The sequence below is a fragment of the Macrotis lagotis genome, chromosome 3 (genome assembly GCF_037893015.1).
Source record: "Macrotis lagotis isolate mMagLag1 chromosome 3, bilby.v1.9.chrom.fasta, whole genome shotgun sequence".
Lineage (NCBI taxonomy): Eukaryota > Metazoa > Chordata > Mammalia > Peramelemorphia > Peramelidae > Macrotis > Macrotis lagotis.
This window is the reverse complement of record NC_133660.1, coordinates 280,571,031-280,596,252: the sequence shown is the minus strand read 5'-3', so window position 1 is coordinate 280,596,252 and position 25,222 is coordinate 280,571,031. Positions and strand designations below refer to the sequence as shown.

General features: G+C 45.5%; 1 protein-coding gene across 3 annotated transcripts in view; it reads right to left on the bottom strand.

Annotated features, from left to right (window-relative positions):
- CPT1A (carnitine palmitoyltransferase 1A) overlaps positions 1-25,021 on the bottom strand; it is a 70,541-nt gene extending 45,520 nt beyond the window's left edge. Inside the window, exon 1 of one of the 3 annotated variants that reach the window (XM_074230885.1) lies at positions 24,933-25,021. The gene's annotated coding sequence lies outside the window, so the exon portion shown is untranslated. Of the gene's footprint in view, positions 1-21,559; positions 21,660-23,071; positions 23,827-24,932 lie in introns of those variants that run through there. The other 2 variants (XM_074230886.1, XM_074230884.1) reach the window with 2 other exon arrangements.
- Between the last annotated feature and the right edge of the window lie 201 nt (positions 25,022-25,222).

Sequence of the window (25,222 nt, the reverse complement as noted above, 5' to 3'; positions counted from 1 at the left end):
GGTGACTGTTGCCCTGGGACGGGCTACACTCTGGACCTGAGGGGGAAGATGCCCTCCTTGGGAGAGGAGCTCTCAAACCAAACCAATGGCCTTGAAGGAGAGGAGAAGGACTTCTGCTTTCCTTTCTGCTAGTGAGGAAGGATGGGTTCAAAAGAAAGCAGCCCCTACCCCCACCCCACTGCCAACCACCACCCACCTGGTTGCTAGAGAGACTTTAATGCGGTTCAACCAAGTAGGAGCAAGCAATTACAAAGCACAAAACATTTTTCCTGCTCTTAGAAAGTCTATAGTCAATGGAGATATCCAACTTTTACACGGAAAAGAAAATGTAAGATTACTTGAAAAGAGGAAGGTTCCCTGAGGGTCAGTTTCTTCAGCTGTAAAATGTGATTAATAATCATCTCCGAGATACTAAGTGTAAGGATCAAATGAGATAATGACATCTTTTAGGCATATAATATAAATCTCAATTATGTTATTTTAAATGATCCTCATTTAGTAAATTATTTGATAATCGTCCTCAGTCCGGGCAGCAGTGGCAGACAGATATGCTTCATGGCAGACGTGAATGAAAAGTATTCTGATGAGATAAACAGCTACTGGGTCACAGAGAATGCTCAGCCCTCAGTGAGTGGATCCAACAGATTAACTTAATGAGATCAAGGTCAAGCACCTCAGCAGTCCACACCTCCTCATGCCCTTTCTCCTTACCATTTCCTTCTCATTTCTAAGGTCAATGAGTTTTTCTCACTTGTGTTTGGCATCACGTTCTTGGTTTTCATGCCAATATTTTTACACTGATGTACCCTTTGACTAGTCTCCACCTCTATTTCCTTCATGAGTCTCTCTTACCCTCCCACCCTCGGATCTTGGGCTCCACTCCCATGGATGGTCAGTTGACATTAATTAAATACAGAAAAGTCGTGTCTGAAGTAGGGTTTACTCATGCCTATTGGACAGAGTCAGCCTCAAAACCAGGAAGACCCAAGTTAAAGGGGCCACTATGACACCTTTACTGTCTGTGTGACTGGTCAAGTCTGATTTAGTGAAGGGGCTCTCTGCCTCTGGGAGTTCCTTGACCCAGGGAAATCACACAGATATGTCCTGGACTCTTTAACACTGGTGCCCACTGAGACTTTCTGCTAATATATGAAAATCAAATGTTTACAAACTCCACTGGTTCCATCTGACCTTGCCCCTCAAACTTGGTCCATCACCCAACTGGCACTGAACAACATGGTAGTCCAGTGCCCAAGCCCTACCTCCAACCCGCTGTTAACACCTCCTGGTAATTCACATTTGGGCCCTTCTCTTGGCCCTGCTCCTTCCTTATTATATAGCTGCTCATCTCCAGGTCTTCTTCCACTTAAGTCAGACACCAACAATTGCCTTCTAACTGACCATTCCTTCTCCAAGTCCAACCACCACTTTCAAACATGCCATTCCTGACCTAGAACACGGAATGAGTGACTCCCACTAATAACAGTGACATCTACACATTGCAAAAAAAATGGAGGAGGCAGTAAGTACCAAAGGTATCATCTCCAATTTACAGCTGAAGACGAAAAAATTGAGGCTCTCACTCAAACAAGCAGGTACTTCAATAATGGCAGGCACTGGGGAGGTAGAGACAAAGACAAAACTGTCCCTGACTTCTGGGAAATGGTGCCTCCACAGATAAGGAGATACAGAGGGAATCATTTAGATCTCATGAAGAGGAAACTAGATGAGGAAGGAAGGTGCTCCAGACCCGGGCACAGCCTGGGCAAAGGCAGAGAGGTCTGACCCATGTCTCTCCCCTACTTAATAAACTCCAATGACTCCTGATTGTTTCTGGATCAAATAGAACCTCCTCTGTTTAGCAGCCATGGGAAATATGACCCCCTTCTCCATATGTCATTATTTACTCAAAATGGTCTTTTCTCTATTGCTTGTACACAATACTAATTTCTCATTGCTGGACTTTTGTCCAGGTGGCCCTCTATGCTTAGAAAGCACTCCTTCCTCCTTAGCACTGCCTTACAGAATCCCTCTCCTTTCATGATCCAGATTAATTGCTACCTTTCACCCAACTAGAGACTTGTGAGCTATGCTCCAAACTGCAAGGTGATACTCAAAAATAAATGACTTCTATGTCAACAAATTTGATGATCACAACCCTACACCACAAGTTGTTCAACCATTCTTCAACTGATGGGCATCTCCTGAGTTTCCAATTATTTACTACCAGAAAAAGCACTGCTATGAATATTTTTATACAAATAGGTCCTTTTCCTTTTATTTCTTTGGGATACAAACTTAGCATTGCTGAGTCAAAGAGTATGTACAGTTCTATAACCCTTTGGGTATAGTTCTAAATTGCTCTCCAGAATGGTTGGATCAATTCATAATTTCACCAACTGTACAATAATGTCCCCTGCTTTTCCACATCCCCTCGAATATTAGTCATTTCCCTTTTCTTCATATTAGCCAATCTGATTAGTGTAAGGTGATACCTCAGTTGCTTTATTTTGCATTTTTCTAAACAATAGTGATTTAGAGCATTTTTTATGTCACTATGGATAGCTTTGATTTCTTCTTCTGAAAACAGCCTGTTCATTTCCTTTGACTATTTATCGGTTGGGGAATGACTCTCATTTTTATAAATTCAATGCAGTTCTCTAGACATGTTTAAGAAATGAAGTTTTTATCAAAGAAATAGCTATAAAAATCCCCCCCCCAGTTTCCTGCTTCCCTTTTAATTTAGGCTGTAATGGTTGTGCTTGTTCCACAAAACTTTAATTAATGTAATGAAAATTATCCATGTTACCTCCTGTGATCTCTATTTCTCACCTGATCATAAACTCTTTCCTTATCCATAGATCATAGGTAAACTATTCCATGTTCCCCTAATTTGTTTATGATATCATTCTGTGTGTCTAAATCACGTACCCATTTTGACCTCTCTTGATATACCTATCTTGTGAAATGTTGGTCTATGCTTGGTCAAGTCTTATATAACTTACACACACACCACACACCTTCAAGGGCAAAAGCCAAGACTGGATCCAAGAGTCTCTTCTCTAAAAGCCTAGCAGGTTTGCTCTGACGGTCAGCTCTTGTCTCTGGCTATGTTCTGTCCTTATTTGGGTTACTTGTTTAGCCAGTTTGGATTACGCTAGGTAGTACCATGGATAGAGAACTAGGCCTAGAATCAGGAAGACCTGAGTTTAATCCAGTTTCAGAAATTACTAGCTACGGGACTCTGGCCAATCTCTTTATACACAGTATTACCCCAGTGGAGGAGGCAGTAAGTACCAAAGGCATCATTTCCAGTTTACAGATGAAGAAGAAACTGAGGCTCTCACCCAAACAAGCAGGTACTTCAATAATGGCAGGCAATGGGGAGGGAGAGTCAAAGACAGAACTGTCCCTGACTTCTGGGAAATGGTGCCTCCACAGATAAGGAGAATCATTTAGATAAAGGAATCATTTAGATCTCATGAAGAGGAAACTAGATGAGGAAGGAAGGTGCTCCAGACCTGGGCACAGCCTGGGCAAAGGCAGAGAGGTCTGACCCATGTGTCTCCCCTATTCAATACACTTCAATGGCGCCTGACTGTTTCTAGATCAAATAGAACGTTCTCTGTTTAGTATGATATGTGACCCCCTCCTCCATATGCCATTATTCAACCAAAATCGCCTTTTCTCTATAGCTTGTCCATAATACTAATTTCCTGTTGCTGGGCCTTTGTCCAGGTGGCCCTCTATGCTTAGGAAGCTCTCTTTCCTCCCATTGCCTCACAGAATCCCTCTCCTTTTATGATCCAGATTCATTGCTACCCTTCACCCAACTACAGCCTTGTGAGCTATGTTCCGAACTGCAAGCTGATACCCCAAAATAAATGACGTCTATGTCAACAAATCTGAGGGTTTGAGGGCCTTCTCTGTGCTTTTACAAAAAGGGGCAAAAGTCAGTCCCTGCTTTCAGAGAACTCACAACCTAATGGGGGGAGACAACATTAAATAAATATATTCAAAGGGAGCTCTAGACAGGAGAAGCTGGAGAGAATAATTGTGATTAGGATGGGGCTTGCTATGATTGCAGTGGGTCAAAAAAGATGAAAGGAATCTTAGGGGATGCCCAGGTCAGCGCCTTCAATTTGTGTTTGAGGAAACTGATACCCAGGGATCCAAATTCAGCATCTGTGATTCCAAACCCAGGCCTCTTTCCTATGAGAGGATACTGGTTGTCTTTTTTTTTTTTTTTTTAATCCAAGGCCTCCTCTCTCTACATATAATTAGATGATCTTCCTGTCTTTCTTTTTTCTCTTGTTGACATAACTTATTGTAGATTATTTCCCTGCTATTAAATGATCCCAAGCTTCAAGGGAGCATGAGGCTAGAGTTGGCAACTTTTAGATGAATATTCATTAACAATACAAACCTTCAACTTGATTAAGTATTTTACAGGCATTGCCATATTGGATCCCCAAGATCAATCCCCCTCAGACATTTGCCACCTTCTAGCTGGGACTCTGGGTAAGTCACTTAACCTCTCTGCCTCAGTTTCCTCAGCTGTAAAATATGGATAGAAACAGAACTTAATAATAATAAAAAATAATCCAGGGTGGTGGTGAGGTTGTTGTGAATTTCTTCTACACAAACTTTTTTCTCCCATTTTTATGGGCTTTAGCTCACATTCTCTTGTGTTCTCTTTCACTCTGGGTGGGTCCCTTCCTTCACCTCCTCCAAGGCTTTATCTTCTGAATTCATCATGTCCTATTTTTCTTTTTTCTTTTTTTTTTTTTCAGTTTTTGCAAGGCAGTGGGGTTAAGTGGCTTGCCCAAGGCCACACAGCTAGGTAATTACTAAGTGTCTGAGGCCGGATTTGAACTCAGTTACTCCTGACTCCCATCTAGATGCTCCCATCTCCTATTTTTCTTAAGTCTTTACTTCAAGATCGATGACCTTAAAGCACGGGGACTAGTATTTAACTTTTCACTTTTAATGCATTTGATTCTTTAAAACGTATTTATATATTTATTTTATTTAAAGAATAGTATACAAATTCTTTGGGGTCAGGGACTCCTCCTTAAGTCTTCTGCTTACAGTCCCCCCATAGGGATGTCATTTTCATGGTGATGCACCTTTTGACCAGTCTCCCTCCCCCCTCCCCCAACAAAGCATGGCTCCAAAAACATAAGAAGAAGATGTCAGTCGGAGGGAATCCCATCTGCCCAACCTGTGGCTTGGCTCTAGAAACAAAAATAGACACACAATGTTGAGAGTCCTCCAGCAGCCTTTCCTTGGGTCATCGAGAACAACCACTTCTAGTTTTCTAAATGAGGAAGATGAGATTTTGAGAGCCCATTGATGGGTCTTCTTGAATAGGTCAGGACCCTGCCAGACCTGGTCCTCTTTTGAGTAGGTTCTCACTAAACCCACCATTCTCCATGACAATTAAAGGACAAGAATAGTGGCACGGTGGATAGAGCACCGGCCTTAGATCAGGAGGACCTAATTTCAAATATGACCTTAGAGACTTAATAATGACCTAGCTGTGTGACCTTGGGCAAGTCATTTAACCCCATTGCCTTGCCAAAAAAAAAAGAATAGTGGTTCTTCAGAAGCATCCATTGTTTGTTAAGCATTTCACAAAGAGTGGCACCTACTCTTTAGGACTGATGTCTTAGCCCCCCCCCCCCCAAAAACAACCCAGAGCATCTTCTATTTTCTTAATCCTGTCTTCATCCTTACATCCTTCTATCCTACCCCAATCAATAACTTTTTATCCAAAGCACTGTTTCCAAATTCGATGATCTACACATTATAAAATCCTTCCCATAATTAGGTAAATAATCCTTAAGGCCTGCAAACTCATTTTCCTGTGAGGCAGAAAGCTATTGACAATTTGCTAGTCCCCTCAGCATCCAATGCTGAGTCAGACATATGACACCTGAAGGAGTAAGGGAGAGGCCCTTGTAAAGCAAAATGATCATTTTTCAGATTTATTTCCTCATGCCAGGAGACAAGTTGGGTGGGGGCAGGGAGGAGAAGCAACACGAAAGGCCCCATTCTAGCAAATATAGGATTTGCAAGCCAGGCCCTTGAGTATTAGTCATTCACATAACACTGATTGATCACCTACAAGGTGCCAGGCCTTCAGAGAGAGGACATTCTGACAGGAGAGACACTCTATCCAAATATGAGACTTTAAAAACCGACTGCAGGGTAACCTGGGCAGCTAGGTGCAGTGGATAGAGTACTAGGACTGGTGTCGGGAAAACTCTTCCTCAGTTCAGATCTTGCCTCAGACACTTGCTAGCTGTGTGACCCTGGAGAAGACATCTAACCCTGTTTGCCGCAGTTTCCTCATCAGTAAAATGAGCTGGAGAAGGCAATAGCAAGCCCCTCCTATGTCTCTGACAAGAAAACCCCAACAGTGGTTAAGAAGAGTCAGATGTGACTGAAAGACATGAACAACAACAGGGGTGACCTTGGCGGGGAGGACCCCAACACAACACAACTCTATCTTGCTCTAAAAGTGCCTCAGTGGTGCCTTCATAGTGATGGGCACAGAACTATTTCTGGAATGACCCTTGATATCACATCACTCTACCAAAATCTCTCTCTTAAGGAATTGCAATTAGAATCAAGTATCCTTCCCTTCTTTTCTGATTTCTTCATTTCTGATCAGGGAATTTTCTTTCTTATAATTATCTCTTCTATAAAAGCATCTGCTATCTATAGCCCTAAGATTTTTATGGAGTGAAGTTTGGGGGGGTAGGAGCCAACCTGGGAGTCTGGAAAGCCTGCCATCAAGTCCACCTCAGACATATCCTTGCAGGGAGGGCCCTGGGTTTGGCATCTCCAAAGTATTTTATTTGTACACATTTTTTTTTTAGTTTTTTCTAGGCAGTGGGATTAAGTGGCTTGCCCAAGGCCACACAGCTAGGTAATTATTAAGTGTCTGAGGCCGGATTTGAACTCCGGTACTCCTGACTGCAGGGCCGGTGCTCTATCCACTGCGCCACCTAGCTGCCCCCCTGTACACACTTCTTGGGAAGAAAAAATTGAGCCTTCTCTATGTGTACATTAATTTATTCATCAGTTATGTTTTTGTATCCGTATTGTCTTCTCCCATTAAATAGCAAGCTTCGTGTCTTTTTTTTTATTTGCGTGCCTAGTTCTGAGTACACTGTGTTGCTCTATAGTGTCATTGTTTAATAATTATTATTTACTATGACTATGTTCAGAAGCCATTATACTAAGTATATATATTATAAAAGTGTATAAATATACATTTTTAAAAACATGAGATAAATATGAAATAATATTTTATTGTAGCAATAACAGGGAACCACTGGAGTTACTCAGTGGGAGGGGGGGTGAAATGATCAGAGTTGCCCTTTAGGAAAAACAACATGGTGACTCTATAGAGGAAGAACTGGAGATAGGTCATGGGGCGAAAGCACCAGGAAAGTGGTGAGTGTACAAGGGTGGCTTCTTGCTGGGGACATAAAAAATGCTTGTTGGTGGATCAAAGGCACCAGCCTGCACTGCTGGGATGGGTTTCCTTGCTTTGTCTTCCAATGAGACCATAGGTCCCTATCTCCATCTATTTGAATGAATAGATTAGAGATATATAAACTGAGGTTGCTGTTGCAACAGGCCGTAAATCCATGATAGCTGGCAGGGAGACCACAAGCACTAAAAAACACAACTCAACCAGTGCCAATACCTTAAAATGATTTATGTGCTCAGTTAGTCTCATAAGAATTACACAAGTCACTCTAAGCTTGGGCCAATTTTGCCTCCTGTTACAACCCGCTGGTAACTAACAGACCCTTCCAAGTGGAATGAATGGGCAGAGTGGAGGTTGAGGATAACTTGAGTATAGTATTTCTTTATTTCACCCGATCACCATGCCCTCCAGTTTCTGGAAGCCACGAAGCTGCTGCTCCCCGGCCCCTAACTTGGCAAGTTCATAAGGGAATGAGGTGAGGATGTGCATGGATCAAGTATGGGTTCAGTCTTGCGTCAGAGGGCATCAGGAGTAGCACTATCACCTAGGAATGGCCTAATTTCAAAGATGATATTCTATTTATAGTAGCTCTTTTTGCATTGGCAAAGAATTGGAAATTGAGGGAATGCCCATCATTTGGGGGAATGGTCAAACAAATTATGGTTTATGAATGTTATGGAGTATTATTGCTCTAGAAGAAACCATGAATGAGGGGCAGCTAGATGGTATAGTGGATAGAGCACCAGCCCTGGAGGACTTGAGTTCAAATTCAACCTCAGACACTTAATAATTGCCTAGCTGTGTGATCTTGGGCAAGTCACTTAACCCCATTGCCTTGCAAAAAGAAAAAAGAAAAAAATCACTAAAGGTCAGACTTTGGAGAAGCAAGGAAACATGAACTGGTGTTAAGTGAAGAGAGCAGAACCCAGAGAATATCATTCACATTAACAACAACATTGAGAGTTGATGGCTGCCGCTCCATCATAGTTCAGAGATCTAGGACAACCCTGGGAGTTCTTTATGGACATCCTGAAGAAAAAGCAAAACAAAACGAAAAGCCCACGGAATCTGAATGGATACTATGTTCACGTTTTAAAAACTTCTCTTCTCTTTTTCCTTCCTATCTCATGACTTTCTTTTCCCCTAATCTTAGTTCCTTACACAAAATGACTAATATGTAAATATGTTAAATACAAAAGTATACACATCTTTTACCAACTGACATTGTTCACCACCAAAGGGAGGGGTGGGTGGGAAGGAAGGATGGGAGAAAACTGTTACTTATAAATGCAAGTAGGTGAATGCTGAAAAACTTCCATAACTTGTAACTGGAAAAAAAGAGAATAAAATATCAATAAAAAGATAATTTTCTGTTTTTTGGGTGATCGCACTGCCCAGTTGATTCCTGGGAGTATTTCAATTAAAAAAGACAGAGGAGGCTAATTCCAGGTCTCCAGGACAGGTTCTCTTTCAGAGAAGCCAAGCTAAGACTTCAGTTAGGGAAGAGTACATTTGCTGGTTTCTATATCTCAGAGACTGAATTAGATGGAGGGAAACTTAACAGGAAGCCCTTAGGTCCTGGATCAGCAGTGTCAGAGGCAGCCAGAACCAAAGAGGTTTCCCCCTCCTATATCTGCTGGACTAAAGAGCTGGCTTCTAGGATGGAGAAGGGCAGAGTAGGGGGTGCTTGGGTCCTCAGGCCCATCTTATCCATCTAAGAAGGTAAAAAAATCCTTCAGATCAAGGAAATCTCCCAGTAAATGGGAAGGCAATAGTAACCAGCAGGCCCTTCCCAGTGGAATGAGTGGGTCCTGGGGAGGTTGAGGATAAACTGAGTCTAGAATTTATTTATTTCACCTGATTAGTACACAGCCTCCTTACCTCTACCCTATCACCAGAGTGGGCGAGGCATGAGAAGAGAGAGTGAGGAGTGAGGGCAGATATGAAAGGGAAAAGACAAGGGCCAAGGGAGGTATTGGGGCTAATGGATATGGGAGCATTGGGAAGTAGAGATACTACAAGAGGGAGAGAAAACAGCACAGGAATGTCTCTTGCTGTGTGACCTCAAACAAGTGACTTAACCTTTCTGAGCCACACCTTTAAATCCTTTGTAAGAGGAAAAAATGTTGGATGGTGTTAGGGCAAGAAGACTGGAAGGTAGGGGCTTTGGGGAGACAAGATAGGAAACTAGGACTGAAGCTTCAAAGCAATGCAGTAAAAAAAAAATCCTGACTTTAGAACTACAGATACCACCCTTCTACTACTGATGTCCTGGATAGAAGATCCAGTTCCTGGGGCAAGCCTGAAACTCTTTGAACCCTTGGCCAGAGGAGGCTTTGGCCCAGGTGTACTGCCATCCTACTTTAAGGTCGTTATTACTGCTCTGTAATCTCAGCAGTCTTGGCAGTCTCCCTTTTCTTCCCTTCCTTAGCTTTCCTGGCTTTTTTTTTAACTATGTTTATAAGTAACTTTTCAGCTCATAAAAGTTTTAGGGCAAGTTATTTTTTTAAATAACCTAGAGGGGGCAGCTAGGTGGTCCTGGAGTCAAGAGGGTCTGAGTACAAGTCCAGCTGTGTGAAGCCATTTAATCCCACTTGCCTCCAAAAAAATGATTTAAAAAAACAACAGCCCTGAAAAACAATTGTGTTCCAAAATATTTGCAGCAGTTCTTTTTATAGCAGCAAAGAACTGGACATTGAGGGGATGCCCATCCAGTGGGGAATGGCTGAACAAGTCATAGTACATGAATGTTATGGAGTACTACTGTTTTATAAGACATCATAAATGTCCGACTCTAGAGAATCATGAGATGAATTACATGAACTGATGCTGAGCAAAGGGAGCAGAACCAAGAGAACGTCATCCACATGAACAATAACATTGTGAATTGATCGGCCTTGTTGAATGCAGCTCCTCTCAGCAGATCAGAGTCCTAGGACAACCCTAGGAGACTGGCTAAGGGCAAGGCTATCCTCAGAAGAAAAACAAAATGAAACAATATAAAAAACCTACAGAATCTGAATGAACACAACATTCACTTTTTAAACATTTCTTGTTTTTCTTTCCTATCCCATGGTTTTCTTTCTTTTCCCTTAATCCTAATTACTCATCCCGAAAATGACTAATCAGTCAACATATTAAACATAAACGTATATCTACAATATTCACCAGATGCATCACCACTGGGGAGGGTGGAAGGAAATTATGTAAGTTATAAATATCATATGCATGCGGTCGAATGCTGAAAAATGTTCATAATGTGTCACTGGAAAAATAAAATATCAATTACAAATAGAAAAAACATGATATACTTGGAGATGGGGGAGTGGGAGCAATGACTGAATAGGATGGGGACCAAATGTATCCAGAGCTGAAGGAGAGGATTTCTTGTGAACTCTTCTCCTATTCAAAGAATTGATAGATGCTTAATATTGCATCTCCTGTATGGCAATGGGGAACATATGGTCAAGCACCAGGTCTGGAAAATGTTCCATGAAACAAGTATTTATTAGACACCAACTCAATCAAGTTTTTATTAAGTCCCTACTGTGTATTGTGATCTGAAGTAGGTGTTGGGGAAGCAAGGAGAAAGAACAAAACAATTCTTACTTGGAAGGAGCTGACATTCCAATGGGGAGACAACAAGGGGATGGAAAAATGTACCCAGAAAAAAGTGAATAAAAACCCAGGGATTTAGCTCTACAATAGTTAGGGAGGGAGAGTGGGTGCAGTTGGTGGGGGGACCTGAACTGCATCATAAGAGAAAGATTTTCTGAGGGGGGCCATGAATGGTCAGGGCAAAGTCACGGAGGTTGGACAGAAAAGCAGCATGTGCTGAGAGAAAGGCGGAGGCTTAAGAACAAGGATGCTGGAAGGATGGAGCAGGGCCAGCCTGGGGAGGCTTAACAAGCTCAACAGTTTATATTTTCCCTGGAGCCAATAGGAAGGTATTAGAGTTGACTGAGGACGGCAGTCACATGGTCAGAAAATTGTTAATGAAAAATTACTTTGACAAGAGTGCCTAGAATGGATTGGATTGGAGAGACTGGAGGCAAGAAAACCAAGCAGGAGGCATTGCAATAATATAGGTGAGAGGTGATGGGGTGGGAAAGGAAGGGAGGGGCCCGATGGGCCAGATATTGGGAAGGTAGATGGTGGAGTAGATGGAGTGCTGGGTCTGGAGTCAGGAAGACTTCTCTTGAGTTCAAATCTGATCTCAGACATGTACTAGCTATGTGACCTTGGGCAAGTCATTTAACCCTGTTTGTTGGAAAAGGAAATGGCAAACCATTCCAGTAGCTGGGCCAAAAGAACAAAACAGGATCATGGAGGGTGGACAAGACTGAAGAACAACAGAAACAACATCTGGCAACTGACTGGATATGTGAGTTTGTCACCAAAGGGCAAGAATATGGACCTGTAAGAAAGGGAGGATGGAACCTTGGGCAGAAATGGGAAGTTTGGGGAAGACCCTTAGGCACTGGAGAGACAGAGATAGAAGAAAAATAGACACATTAACACACACACACACACACACACACACACACACACACACACACCCCTCTTGGAGGGAGAGGAACAAGTTGTTCAAGCTTTTACTAATGGGAGACATTAGTCCTCAAGAGCAAGAACAGTGGGGCATTTGCACTGATGTGTCCTCTAGAGCAACCCCTACAGACTTCTTTCTCTTTCCTTCCCTTCTCATCTCGATTCTCTCTCCCTCCTTTCCTTTTCCGCTCCCTACCTTTCTCCCCTCTTTCTTTCTCTCTTTTCTCTACCCCCTTTTCTTTTTCTCCTTTTTTCTTCTCTTTCCTTTCTTTCCTTCCTTCTCTTCTTTTACCATCTCATCTCATCTTTCTCCCTCCCTTTTTCCTTCTCCACCTCTTTCTCCCCTTTTCCTTCCTTCTTTCCTTTCTTTCTTTCTCTCTTCCCCCTCTTTCTCTCCCCTTCTTCTTTCTTTACTTTTTCCTTTTTCTCTTTCTCTTTCCCTCCCTCCTCATTCTCTCTTCTTTCTTTCTCTTTCCTCCCTACCTTATCTCTCTCCCTTCCTTTTTCCCTCCCTACCTCCTTCTCCCCTTTTTCTTTTTCTTTTCTCTTCCTCTTCTCTTTCTTTCCCCCTTTTCTCTCTCTCCTTTCTCTTTCTCTCCCTCCTCTTTTCCCCTTTCCCTTTCTCTCTTTCCTTCCCCTTCCTCTTTCCCCAATCCCCCCTTCCCTTTCCTCTTCTCCTTCTCACTCTTCCTCTCCCTTCCCACCTCTCCCTCTCTTTCTCTGTAATAGATATCAGTGATAGAAATATTCAACAGGGGTTTTCTCCTCTACAATAGCTAGTGCCACTAGTCACTAAGAATGTAATGCAAAATTAAAATTTTATCTATTGCTTTGTGATGCAGCTTAGTTCTGATCTCCCTGGAACACATGGAAAGGAGAACTGAGTGTGTTGAGGAAAAGGCAATGAACCACTCCCAAGCACAAGAAAAGAGACATGGTCAAATTCATTTTCTCCAAAACAGAATTTTCCAAAAGAGAATTTCCTGTCTGAGGCCAAGCAGGGCCAGAAGTGTCTGATGCTAGAGAGTTCCTGGGTTACCACCTGTGCTCATTCATATGAAGCTGATAAAAAATCCCAAAGGGGGGAAAACAGAGACCTGCCACAGTTAATATCCTACCTCCCTCTCTGCCACCACTGCATTTTGTAACCAGGCTAGATACCGGATACATGAGTTTTAGTTTCTCTTCATGTAATGAATGTCAAAAAAAAATCATTTTCAAGTCACTTGTCAGAAATAAAGACTTTGGAAACAGCTGCCAGACATCTATCATGGTGGTGACAGTGTCCTTTAGCAAAGCTAAGCTACACTTGTCCACCTCATACCGGTTTCCTTCAGTGGTATCCATGGCTTCTTCTGTCACACACACAACCCTCCCCTTCCTCCCTTTCCCTCTGCCAGCCTGCCCTCTTAACTTCCATCATAATCCACAACTAAGGTCTAGGGTGGCCTGACACCCCAGGCTGAACTCCATTTTGTTGCATGACCAAATGAGGGTTGATCTTTGGAGACTAGTGACCAGTCAAATCTTTTTCCTCTCCAGGAAAGGCAGCTATGGCATCATGGAGAAAGCACCAGGATAGGGATCACTGGAACAATGAGGCAAAATTCTCCTTTGGCTATGGAGCCCTTCAGCAAAGGCTGGGGGGGTCAAAGAAGAGAAATGTGCCTTCATACACATCAGAGTAAACAACCTCTCAGGTCTCTTCCAATTCTGAAAAATTCTGGAAAATGAGATTTAGGGCTGATCTAGCTCTGATAGAAAAAGCAAAGTTTTGGGGAATTCCTGAGATATGCTGTGATCAGAGATGCATTCAAAGATTCTCCCAAACATCTGGGCCAGGGATGAAAAGGGTCTGGGACTGGGGAATGGCAATGGAACCTCAAAAGGCAGGGGTGGAGAGGTAATGAAAATACACTTCAATACACTCATTAATGAGTGAAGAGCTGAGGATGCCGAATAATGGGAAGAGGCTTGGACTAGCTCAAACTTTGTAATATTCTAGGAGAGAGCCATTTAAACAGTGGGGATACTCAGGTTTGCTCAGAGTAAAATGGTCATTTTTAATAGCTCTCTACCTCAGCCCAGTGCAGAAATCTTGGACAAAACTTGATACCTTCCTCTATTTCTTGGGGCAGGGGGAGGACACCATAACCACCATAATATAAGTCTGGTAGCTTTTGCCAAGTGAATTCTGCCATTCAAGCCAGGTTTTGGGATACACTCATGTCTTGGCTAGTACCAGCCTCACTGAGACAGCCATAATAATTCTTTTAAAAATCATCTGTTTAGACCTGTAGCAATGGAAGGAGAACCCCCAGGGTTGAAATTATAATCTGAAAGAATTAACAAAGATGCCACAGACCAAAATGGGCACATGATTAAGACATAAAGGGTGATACCTAAGCCATCAGAAGATCAATGAATCATTTATCTGCCAGATCTATGAAGAAAAGAATGTATGACCAAACAAGAAGCAGAAAGAACATTATGAAATGCAAAATGATTAATTTTGATTAGATTAAATTGAAAAGTTTTTGCACAAACAAAACCAATGCAACCAAGATTAGAAGAAAGGCAGGAAGCAGGAAAGCATTTTATTTCTTAAGAATTTATAAATGTTTATTGACTTTCAAAATGAATTCATTTATTTTCCCAACTACATGCAGATTTTTTTTCTGTAAGGTTTTGAGTTTCACATTTTTCTCTACCCCTTTCCCCCCATTCTCCTTGGCATGAATATTCTGCTATAGGTTTTACATATATATTAAACATATTTGGAAAACATCTTTTATAAAGTGTTTCTAAGAAAGGCCTCATTTCTTTTTCTTTTTTTTCTTAGATTTTTCAAAGCAATGGGGTTAAGTGGCTTGCCCAAGGCCACACAGCTAGGTAATATCTGAGGCTGGATCTGAACTCAGGTACTCCTGACTCCAGGGCCGGTGCTCTAGTGCTCTATCCACTGTGCCACTTAGCTGCCCATAAAGGCCTCATTTCTAAAATAGTTAAAGAATTGAGTTAAATTTATAAGCATATAATTCATTGCCCAATTGATAAATGGTTAAAGGATATGAATAGTTTTCAGATGAAGAAATTAAAGCTATCTATAGTCATATCAAAGAATGCTCGAAATCCCTATTAATTAGAGAAATATATATATGAAAGTAACTGAGGTCACACCTATCAGATTGACTAATATGCCAAAAAAGGGAAACGATATAAATGTTGGAGAAGATGTGGGGAAACTGGGAAACTAATGTCCAAGTGGTTGGAGGAGTTGTGAATTGATCCAACCATTCTGATGAGCAATTTGGAACTGTGTCCAAAGGACTATCCTTTGATCCAACAATACCACTACTAGATCTGTATCCAAAAGAGAATTGGGAATTGATAAATGACTGAAGGAGTAAATGAATTTAATGGAATATTACTGTTCTATAAGAATTTGATGATAGGGGTAGCTAGGTGGTGCAGTGAATAGAGCACCGGCCCTGGAGTCAGGAGGACCTGAGTTCAGATCCAGCCTCAGACACACCTAGCTGTGTGACTTGGGCAAGTCACTTAACCCCATTTCCTTAAATAAATAAAACTTTAAAAAAAAAGTAAAAAAAATTGATGAGAAGGCAGATTTCAGAAAAGCTTGTTTATTGACTTGCACAAAAGACTTATACAAACTGATGCTAAATAAAGTGAGCAGTAATGTAGCAGTAATGGTGTGTGATGATCAGTTAGGATGGATGGTCCAAGACAATCTAAAAGACTTGTAATAGAAAATGCCATCCACATCCAGAGAAAGAACTATGGAATCTGAATGCAGATCAAAGAAGATGCTTTTCACATTGTTTAGATTTGGTTTTTTTGTTTTTTCTTTCTCAGAGTTTCCCCTTTTGTTCTGATTCTTCTTTCACAGCCTGACTAATATGAAAATTATGTGTAGCCTATATCAGATATCTTGCTATCTTGGGGGCAGGGGAGAGGAGAGAAGGTGGGGGGGAGAAAATGGTTCTCGAATGAATGTTGAAACTATCTTTACATATAATTGGGAAAATAAATAAATAACAACAAAACAAAACACTCAAAGAAGCCATAAAGGCACAGGGCTGTATCTGGGATTTTGCTGGATAACCACAATGGTTCTCCAATGTTGTCATTTTAGGCCTCTTTGGCACTCTTAAAAAGTGACTGAGAGATTGACTCCAAAGAGCTTTTGTTTCTATCTATTGCTGTTTACCATCCCAGAAAGGAAAATATCTTAGTTTTTATTGTGAAAATCATTTTGCCTTTGGGACATCCCAAAAAGCCTTGGGAACTTCCTGCAATGCGGCTCAATCTTTTCTCTGCAATTGAGAGTTCCACATGAGGACCATGGGACTTCACCAGTTTGCCCAGAGAGCCATAGACAGCCCCAGGTTTCCCATAGATACTTGGATCTGAATTGGAACCTAAGACCAGGGCTTCCTGACTCTCCATGCTCTGGAACTAACCCTTTGCTGCAAAATCCTACCGTGCTCCTTGCCCCTTAATTCAAGAAATACAGTCTTATAAGCATAAGTAATAAGCATATGGCATTATTAGTCCAGCTTAGGACTTGGCCACATATTTTGAAAACTTTATTTAAAAATTAAGAAAACTTTAAAATAATTTTTAAAATAATCTAAAATAAAGTTATTGTAAAAATGATATAAAATAAAATTTTAAAATACTATAAACTAAAGAAAACATTAACATTTTTTGCTTGTGGCATGTGTTTGCACTTCTAGCAGCTAACAACACAGTAAACACCTAATAACTGCTTGTTGATAACGACTCAAAGATTTTTTTGGACTCTTTTCACAGGGCAGATATCTAGCCCCATTTTGGGATGAGAAAACGAAGGCATGGTGGTTCTAGAGGTTTCCCCCTAGAAAATGGCAAAGGCCAAGATCCCACATCTTGAGGTGGGTCTAATTGGCCTGCCCCTCCACTGCCCAAGGAGCTCCAGGAGAACCAGGCCAGACTCCTGCCATGGTGTAAACCAGCTAGCATTCCTTCCTTCCCATCCAACACTACTCACCAAGGACTGTGCCTCAAGCTTTGGGCCACCACACAGGCTGCTGGAGGGCCCTGGCTACAGTATAGGTAAATATCTGGGCCTATCTCTTCACTTCCAGCTCCAGGAACTCCTCACCTCTCACCTAGACTAATGCACAGCCTCCACAATCATCAATCATCTCCCAACTCTCCCTCTACAATGCATTCCACACGAGACCACAGGCTTTTTTGGAAAGCTTTCCTTCAACCCTACCCTACCCTTGCTTAAAAAGCTTTGGTGCTTCCAACTGGGCTAGGATCAAATTCAGACAAACAGCATTCAAATCCCTTTCAGGTGCTTGTGGCCATGAGTCCACAGATTTGCAAATGTTTTGATGTCCAGCTTCAAACGGTCCTCATACTCTATATTCCATCTTAGTCTCTACATCTTTGTATTGGTGGTGCCTCTTGCCTGAAGTGCACTCCCCTCCATCCTTGCCTCTTAAACTCCTGAATCTCTTCCAAGGCTCAGACCAAGGAAGGCTGTCTTGAGCCCCCAGCTACCAGGGCTTCCATCCCCCAGTACTGACCCTATATAGATTTGGTATTTCTTTCGACTGTATATGTTCTTTCCTCTTTCCACTGTAGGGAGGGGGAGAGAGAGACAGATATAGAGAAACAGAGAGAAAGAGACATAGAGAGAGAGAGTGAGAGAAAGAGAGACAGAGACAGAGAGAGAGTGAGACAGAGAGAGAGAGAGAGAGAGAGAGAGAGAGAGAGAGAGAGTGAGAGAGAGAGAGAGAGAGAGAGAGAGAGAGAGAGAGAGAGAGAGAGAGAGAGAGAGAGAGAGAGAGAGTTGGTATTGCCAGCTCCTAATAGGAAGCCCTGTCCTTCTGGCAGCAGCTGACAGCACTGTGGACAGCTCTTATTAGCACTTTTCTCTTTAGACCCAGCCCGAGTTTGTGCCTCTGCAGCTTCCTCTGGTTACCCTTCATTCTTGCCTCCTGGGATAAGCAGATGAAATTGAATCAACCTGTGGTGTTCCAGCCCTTCAGACACAGTCCTCTCACTGCCTTCTTTTTTGAGTTAAATATCCCCAGTTCCTCCAATTGATCCTCCTAGCTTGGGGGTTCCAGGTCCTTCCTGGGCCTGGCTGCCATCCCCTGGGCTCTCCTCCCACCTATCCATGCCCTTAACCTGGGGCAGGTACAAGAAAACCCCTTCCTCCGGCTCTTGTGTGGCCAGGGTAGAACCTTGGAAGCCTCAGCTGCCCCTTCGAGCCTTCTGAGACGGTCAAAACCTCATGCATTCTTGTGGCCGCCCTCTGAGCCCCGCAGCTCACGCTGAATATGCCAGACCAGACCGGACCGGCTAGCTTTCCGTTTCCACCGCCACCTCATCGCACCTCCCGAAGCGGGCCTTTTGAACTCAAGTTCAAATCTTCACATTTATTCCCATTAAATTTCACCCTATTAGAGTCGGTCCAGTGTTCTAGTCCGACAACATTGCTTTGAATTCCACCATCCAGGCTAGGCCTTGAAATTTTCTTTTCTGAAAATTTGATAAGAATTCCATCTGCTCATTGATAAAAACATTAACTAGTCCAATAGGCCAACACCGAACCCTGAGACTGCCCCCCCCAGACCTCCCATCAAATGAACCATAAACTATTAGCATCTGCTCTATGGTCTCTAGTCCCCATTAGAGCTTCTTGAGAGCAGGGAATCATTTTGCCTTCCTTTACTTCAACAGTGGAGAGTAAAGGACCTGATAGATAAATAGTAGCTACTTAATAAACTTTTTAATGTTTTTGCAAGGAAATGGGGTTAAGTGACTTGCCCAAGATCACACAGCTAAGTAAGTATGAAGTGTCAGGCCACATCTGAACTCAGGTCTTCCTGACTCCAGGGTCAGTGCTCCCACCACTGCATCACCTAGCTGACCCTCCTAATAAAGTTTTACTGACTAATTCACTACCTTTCTGGTCTTTCACAATTCCTGGGAGTCACCTTCCTCATTAAGAAGAATTGAGTTCATCCTGACTTGTGTGAATTCATCAAGAGCAGGTAGGTGACACCTTGGATTTCCTGGCTTAATCCTGGGCACCAGCTCCCTATTAAAGTCTTTTCCTGCCTATGCTGGCAGAAAACAAAGCTTGGTTGAAGTCATGGGTCTTATCCCATCAAAGCTCAGTAATAGAGGAAGGCATCCTCCTGGGTTAATTCCAATTCCAAGGTGGGTTTTATTAGTAATCTTTGTTGGTTCCTTCTGGGTGTCTCTATTCCTAATTTTGTACCAAAGACCTTTCTATTCTGTCACTCAGAGATAAGCACTTCCCTCTACAATCCTCCTTCATGGTTCTTCTTTATTTTTTATTTTTATTTTATTTTTAGGGTTTTTTTTGTTGCAAGGCAGATGGGGTTAAGTGGCTTTCCCAAGGCCACACAGCTAGGTAATTATTAAGTGTCTGAGACAGGATTTGAACCCAGGTACTCCTGACTCCAGGGCCAGTGCTTTATCCACTGAGCCACCTAGCTGCCCCTATGGTTCTTCTACCAAGATGGAAAAGTTAGTTTTATTTGGTGTTTGTTAAGTTTCAGAATAGAATTGTATTTCCTTTTATCTCATTTTTTAGTTTTTTATTTTTTCAGATTTTTGCAAAGCAGTGGGGATAAGTGACATGCCCAAGGTCATCACACAGCCAAGTGAGTATGAAGTGTATGAGATCCCATTTGAACTCAGGTTCTCTGATTCTAAGACTGGTGCTTTATCCACTGCACCACCTAGCTGCCCCCAGAATACAATTTTAAAGACAGACATGTGGTTAAGGGAGATCTTTTCTGTAAAGAGCTCGCATACATCCTAGGCACCTGATAAAAACTTGTTCTGTCCACCCTCCTAAACCCTCCCTGTAATCTAAATCCGTCAATGTCTGGCTCAGAGCCATTGCCCTCCCGGAAGCCCTCACTCTTAGCCAATGACCTTGGGCTTAGGACAATCCTGACTCCCTGTCTGAACTGTGAACTCCAGAACACTGTTTTCTCCAGCCTCCCCCTCAGCCTTGGAAAGACCACAGTGGCAGATTCGAGCAACCTTTCATTCCCAACGATGATCTATCTCCTAGGTCCCCAGAGCCTTCTGGGGCAGCAAGGGTCACGTGGGTGGCTAATAGCTAATCCTTAGGAAAATATTTTCTAACTTCTCATAGTGTGGCAGCTGAGGGAGTGTGTGGACTCCTGGGGGGACAGGGTGCTCAGATCCCAACAGCACACACCTCTGTCGTACTGGTTAGCCATTAAAAAAACACCCACTGCCGTTTCGGAGCCTAAGAACACACATGCTTATTGTCTGTAAACTCATCGATAAAAGAGAATGAAGGCGAAGCTGGACCTTCCCCAGGATCTAGGCTCAGGGGCAAACACGCCTCAGACAGGTACAGCTTGACTGAAGCACCCTGTCCCCCAAAGCACAGCAGCTCATTATTTGCTCTTTATCATCCCTGCAATTTAGTAGAAGCCACACAATATCAGAAGCAGAAAACGATGACTTCCTAGATCTCCAGCTAAAAGGCAGCTCTCAGGGGCCATTTTAGGCATGAGGCAATTGAGTTCCAGATGGTCCTTTTGCAGGGGTTCCAGGTCCTTCCTGGGCCTGGCTGCCATCCCCTGGGCTCTCCCCCCACCTATCCATGCCCTTAACCTGGGGCAGGTACAAGAAAACCCCTTCCTCCGGCTCTTGTGTGGCCAGGGTAGAACCTTGGAAGCCTCACCTGCCCCTTCGAGCCTTCTGAGACGGTCAAAATCTCATGCATTCTTGTGGCCGCCCTCTCAGCCCCGCGGCTCACACTGAATAAGCCCATTATTAAAACCAGACCGGCTATTTTTCCATTCACATTGCTACCTCAAGCTGGGTTCTCCGACTCCAAAATTCACTCTGGCTAGCTGGGTGACAGAAGGGGATCTTAAGGATGCTGGGTTCAACCCCTACCTCGGACGAGGGCGACCCCCTGGGCAAGTCACTTAAGGCTGTTGGCCTCAATTTCCCCCTTTGTCAAATGGCAATAACAGCTAATCATCACAGCGAGTAGATCGCCTCTCCCAGGATCAAGTGAGAGAATATTTGCAACCCCTCAAGTGGGATCCCTTCGAGTGGGCCTCGGCTCCAAGAAGATGCCACAAGGTGGTAGAGCGCTACCATTAAGGGGTGGCTAGGTGGCGCAGCGGATAGAGCAGCGGCACCTGAGTTCAAATCCAGCCTCGGACATTTAACGATGACCTAGCTGTGTGGCCTTGGGCAAGTCACTCAACCCCGCTGCTTTACTAAAACCTAAAACATCACACTAAAAAGGACTCGTGTTATCTACTGCGCCCCAGAGAGCCCGGCTCGGGCCTGCCCCTGCCTCCTCGCAGGCACCCACGGGCCGAGGGCAGAGCCTGAGGTGCCGGCTCCAGGCCACCCTTCCAACATGGGCACATGCACTTGGCCGAGACTCACCTCCGCTCAGTGACTAGACAAAGGAGCTCCGCAGGGCTGGGCCAGGCCCAGCCCGGAGCATCCTCTCCCTGGGCGGCCCGGCTGCAGAGGGGCGGGGGCAGCGGCAGCCGCAGCGGCGGGAGTTGAAGGGCAAGTTCAGCGCCCCGCTGGTTGGCTGCCTCTCTCCTCCCCTTCCCCCAGGCGCGGGGCGTCACGTGAGCAGCCCAGAAAAGTAGGTGAAAGGTTAGGCGGCTGGAGCCCCGCCCCGCTCCGAGGCGGCCCGGGCCAAGGCCGGATCTGCGGCTTCGGGGCCGGCCCCGGGCCAGGCAGAGGCGCGTCTCGGGAGCCGGGCTAGGACTCTGGAGCCGGGGGGGGGGCAGGAAGGAAGACTCGGGGAGTCCCCTCCCCTCCCCTCCCCCCCCGCTGGACTCCCAGCAGCTGCTTGGGACCATAATGTGATGAATCAGGAAAGCGGGCCCGGCCAAGCAGGAATGCCAGGCGTGCCCTCCCGCGGCTGGGCCACCATCCGGGCCTCAGTGGCTCCCCGGGGTGTCAAACTGCCTTTTCAGCCCCGTCCCGGCCTGGCTCCTCCCCCTCCCAACCTCCACAGAGACACACAAAGCAGTCCCAAGGCCAGGTTTGGTTTCTTTCCCCCCTTCTTATGAACTCAAAGAAAATCCCTGGCAAAGGAAAGCCTGGAGACAGGTTTTTACATCAGAGAAGACAGTCCCTTCCAAGCCGGCCTGGGGCCGGATCAGGGGCCCACAAAGAATCATGGCCCCCCAAAGGCCTCACATGGAGGAGTGCCCCCTTCAGACACAGCCCCGCAGGCAGTGCCCCAAGAAGCAGCTCAGATCACCTTCCGCCCTCGGGTTCTGCCACTTGCAGGCTCATTGGCACAGAAGGGTGCCCTGGGCACTCGCGTTCATGAAAAACCAATAGCTCCCCGGCAGTGTGGAGCAGGGCTGGATAGGGAGGCAGACATTTGCAGTCACTTGTTTTGCTGCTCGGAGGAACATAAACACCCCTGTCTATCTGGAATGACCAGAAACCAGAAACCCTGGAAGAAAAGAGTGAAACAAAAGACAGGTTTCCAGCAGATTCTCTTTCTTCCCAAGGAACCTACCAACACACAGACCGTCGGGTTCCTCCCAGAAAGGAAGTCCTCACTAGGTATGATGTGTCTACAGAGAAGCGGGGAAGTCAAAAGGCACCCTGGAAACCAGCTCTTCCCTTCACTTTGTCTTTGAACTTGGCAAGGGCTGGGAGCAGAGGCAGCCTGGGGACCAGAGCTCCCAATAGTATTTTTGCTTCTCTTTAATAGCTTTCATGAAGGAAACATGACAAAAGTGGTGCTCTCCTGCCCCCCAGACACGTGAAGCAGAATAAAAGGGTGAGCCCAGGAGCGAAATGAAACAAAATCAGCTTGCTTAGGCTTGGCTCCTGCTGTCAACACAGTGAGATCCCAGAGATTTCTGACGTTTCCTGTGGAAAATACAGAATAAGGGGAAGCGGGGACTTCAAGGTGCTTACAGTCTAGCAGGGGAGTTGAGCGTTGGAAGAATGGGCAGCTTAAGGTGCGTTTTCCTCACCCTGGACCGGACCAGACAGGGTAGGTGTGCTTCCGGGTGGTGGCTGTGTGTGATCAGGAAGGGACACCTCTAGGAGAGAACTAACTGTTCCCTTGCCTTATCTTGTTGTGCCAGCTCCAGGTAGCATTTCATGAGCTGCCACTCCTCAATAAGACTGGGCATCTTCTGTAGCATTACTGAGTCTTAACTCAGTTTGGATAACATATGTTAGAAGCAGGAAAGGAGTCTCTGTCTTTGTGTGTGTGTGTGTGTGTGTGTGTGTGTGTGTGTGTCTCCTTTTCCTTTTTCCCAGACTACCAGCTCCTCCCATACCTTCCCACATCCCCTGGCTGCCCTTAGGCTTCACATTATGCCAGTTGCTCAGTAAACTAGGTATACCACCTGCCCTTTCCCTCCTCAGAGAGGCTCAGGCCTGAGTGAGAGGAATGGCTCCCCCTCAGACAAAGCCTCAGAAGCAGCTGGCACCTCCAGAATGGCGGGTGGAAAGAGGAGAAGGGCAGAGGAAGGAGGCTCCAGGTGAGAAGGCAGCTAACAGCAGATGGGAATTTCTAGCTCTGGGCAAGAAAGAGGGAGGTGTTGCTGCCTGACCTTGCCCAAGACCACCCAGTGGCAGTTGTGAAGATTCCAGTCATCATCACCTGCAACCTTCCTCACCAGGGTACAGGAAGGGCAGAGTCTTCAAGGAGTCAGTGTGTGTGTGTGTGTGTGTGTGTGTGTGTGTGTGTGTGAGAGAGAGAGAGAGAGAGAGAGAGAGAGAGAGAGAGAGAGAGAGAGAGAGAGAGAGAGAGATGCCCTTCAAGCCCCTATGAACAAAAGTTTCTGATTCTTTCCAAGACTGTCCATTTCCGGGACACCACAGAGATGGTCATGCTTTTACCTCCCACATTCTTTCCAAAGGGGGAGGGAGACAGAACAGAAGGGGATGGAGAACAGAGGGGAAAGGGGGGTGGCCAAGTCCACTGCGGTACCCTCATCCTCCTCCTCCTTCGGCAAACAAGACCTCAGATACCCTTTCCCCTGACACTCCTAAGGGCTTCGCCCTCGCTTCAGGAACCTAACTCCCCACTGCCCTTCATAGCAAGAACCGAGTCCCTCCCCTGCATTCCTTCTTTTAGAACCTAATCGTCCCTGCCTCTTCAGGAACCTGACTGTTCCCCCTCATTTCAGGACCGAAGGGTTCCCCATGATTAGCTCCTAACTTTGCCCCCCCCCCAATTTCGGGAGCCGAAGGATCCCCCCGGTAAAAGTTCCTGATTATTCCCTCATCGTGTCAGACCTGAAGGGCTCCCCATGACTTGCTCCTACCTTTGCCCCCTTCGATTTTGGGACCCGCAGGACCCCCCAACACAAGTCCCGATCTCCCCTTCATCATGTCAGACCCCAAAGGCTCTCCATGGCTATTAGTTCCTCAGCTGCCCCCCGCCCCGTCCAGGTCCTGATTTTCCCTTCACGGGAGACCGCTAGGGCTCCCCACGACTGGCTCCTAATCATGCCCCCCGATTTCAGGACCTGGAGGGCGCCCCCACTATAAATTCCTGCCCATTCCTTCTCCTGGCAGAGCCGCAGGGCTCCCCACGACCCGCTCCTAACTTTGACCCCCAGGTTCGGGCCCTGAAGGCCCCCCATGCTGGCAGAGCCGCAGGGCTCCCCGTGCCCGGCTCCTCAGCTCCCCAGGTTCGGGACCCGCAGGCCCCCCCCGTCCAAGTTCCTCATCTTCCCTCACGGTGCCCGAGCCGGGGGGCTCCCCGTGACTGGCACCTCGGCATGCCCCCGCCCCCGGCGCAGGGTGGGGGTCCCCTTACCGGAGTCAGGCGCGGGGAGCCGCCGAGGCAGCGGCGGCGGCGGAGCCCGGGCGGCGGCGGCTGCGGCAGGAGGAGGCGGCGGCGGCGCGGAGGGGCCCGGCCGAGCAGCGGGGCCCTGGCCAGCGGGCTCCCTGCCGGCTGCCTGCCCATTGGCCCGGCGGCGCCCTGGGGCGGGGCTTGGGGAGGAGGGAGGGCCGGGGCGGGGCCGGGGAGCGCACCCCCTTTCTCCTCTGCTCGCGCCCCCCGCCTGGCTCCGAGGTTCGCGAAGCCCCTCCCGACCAGCCGCCCTG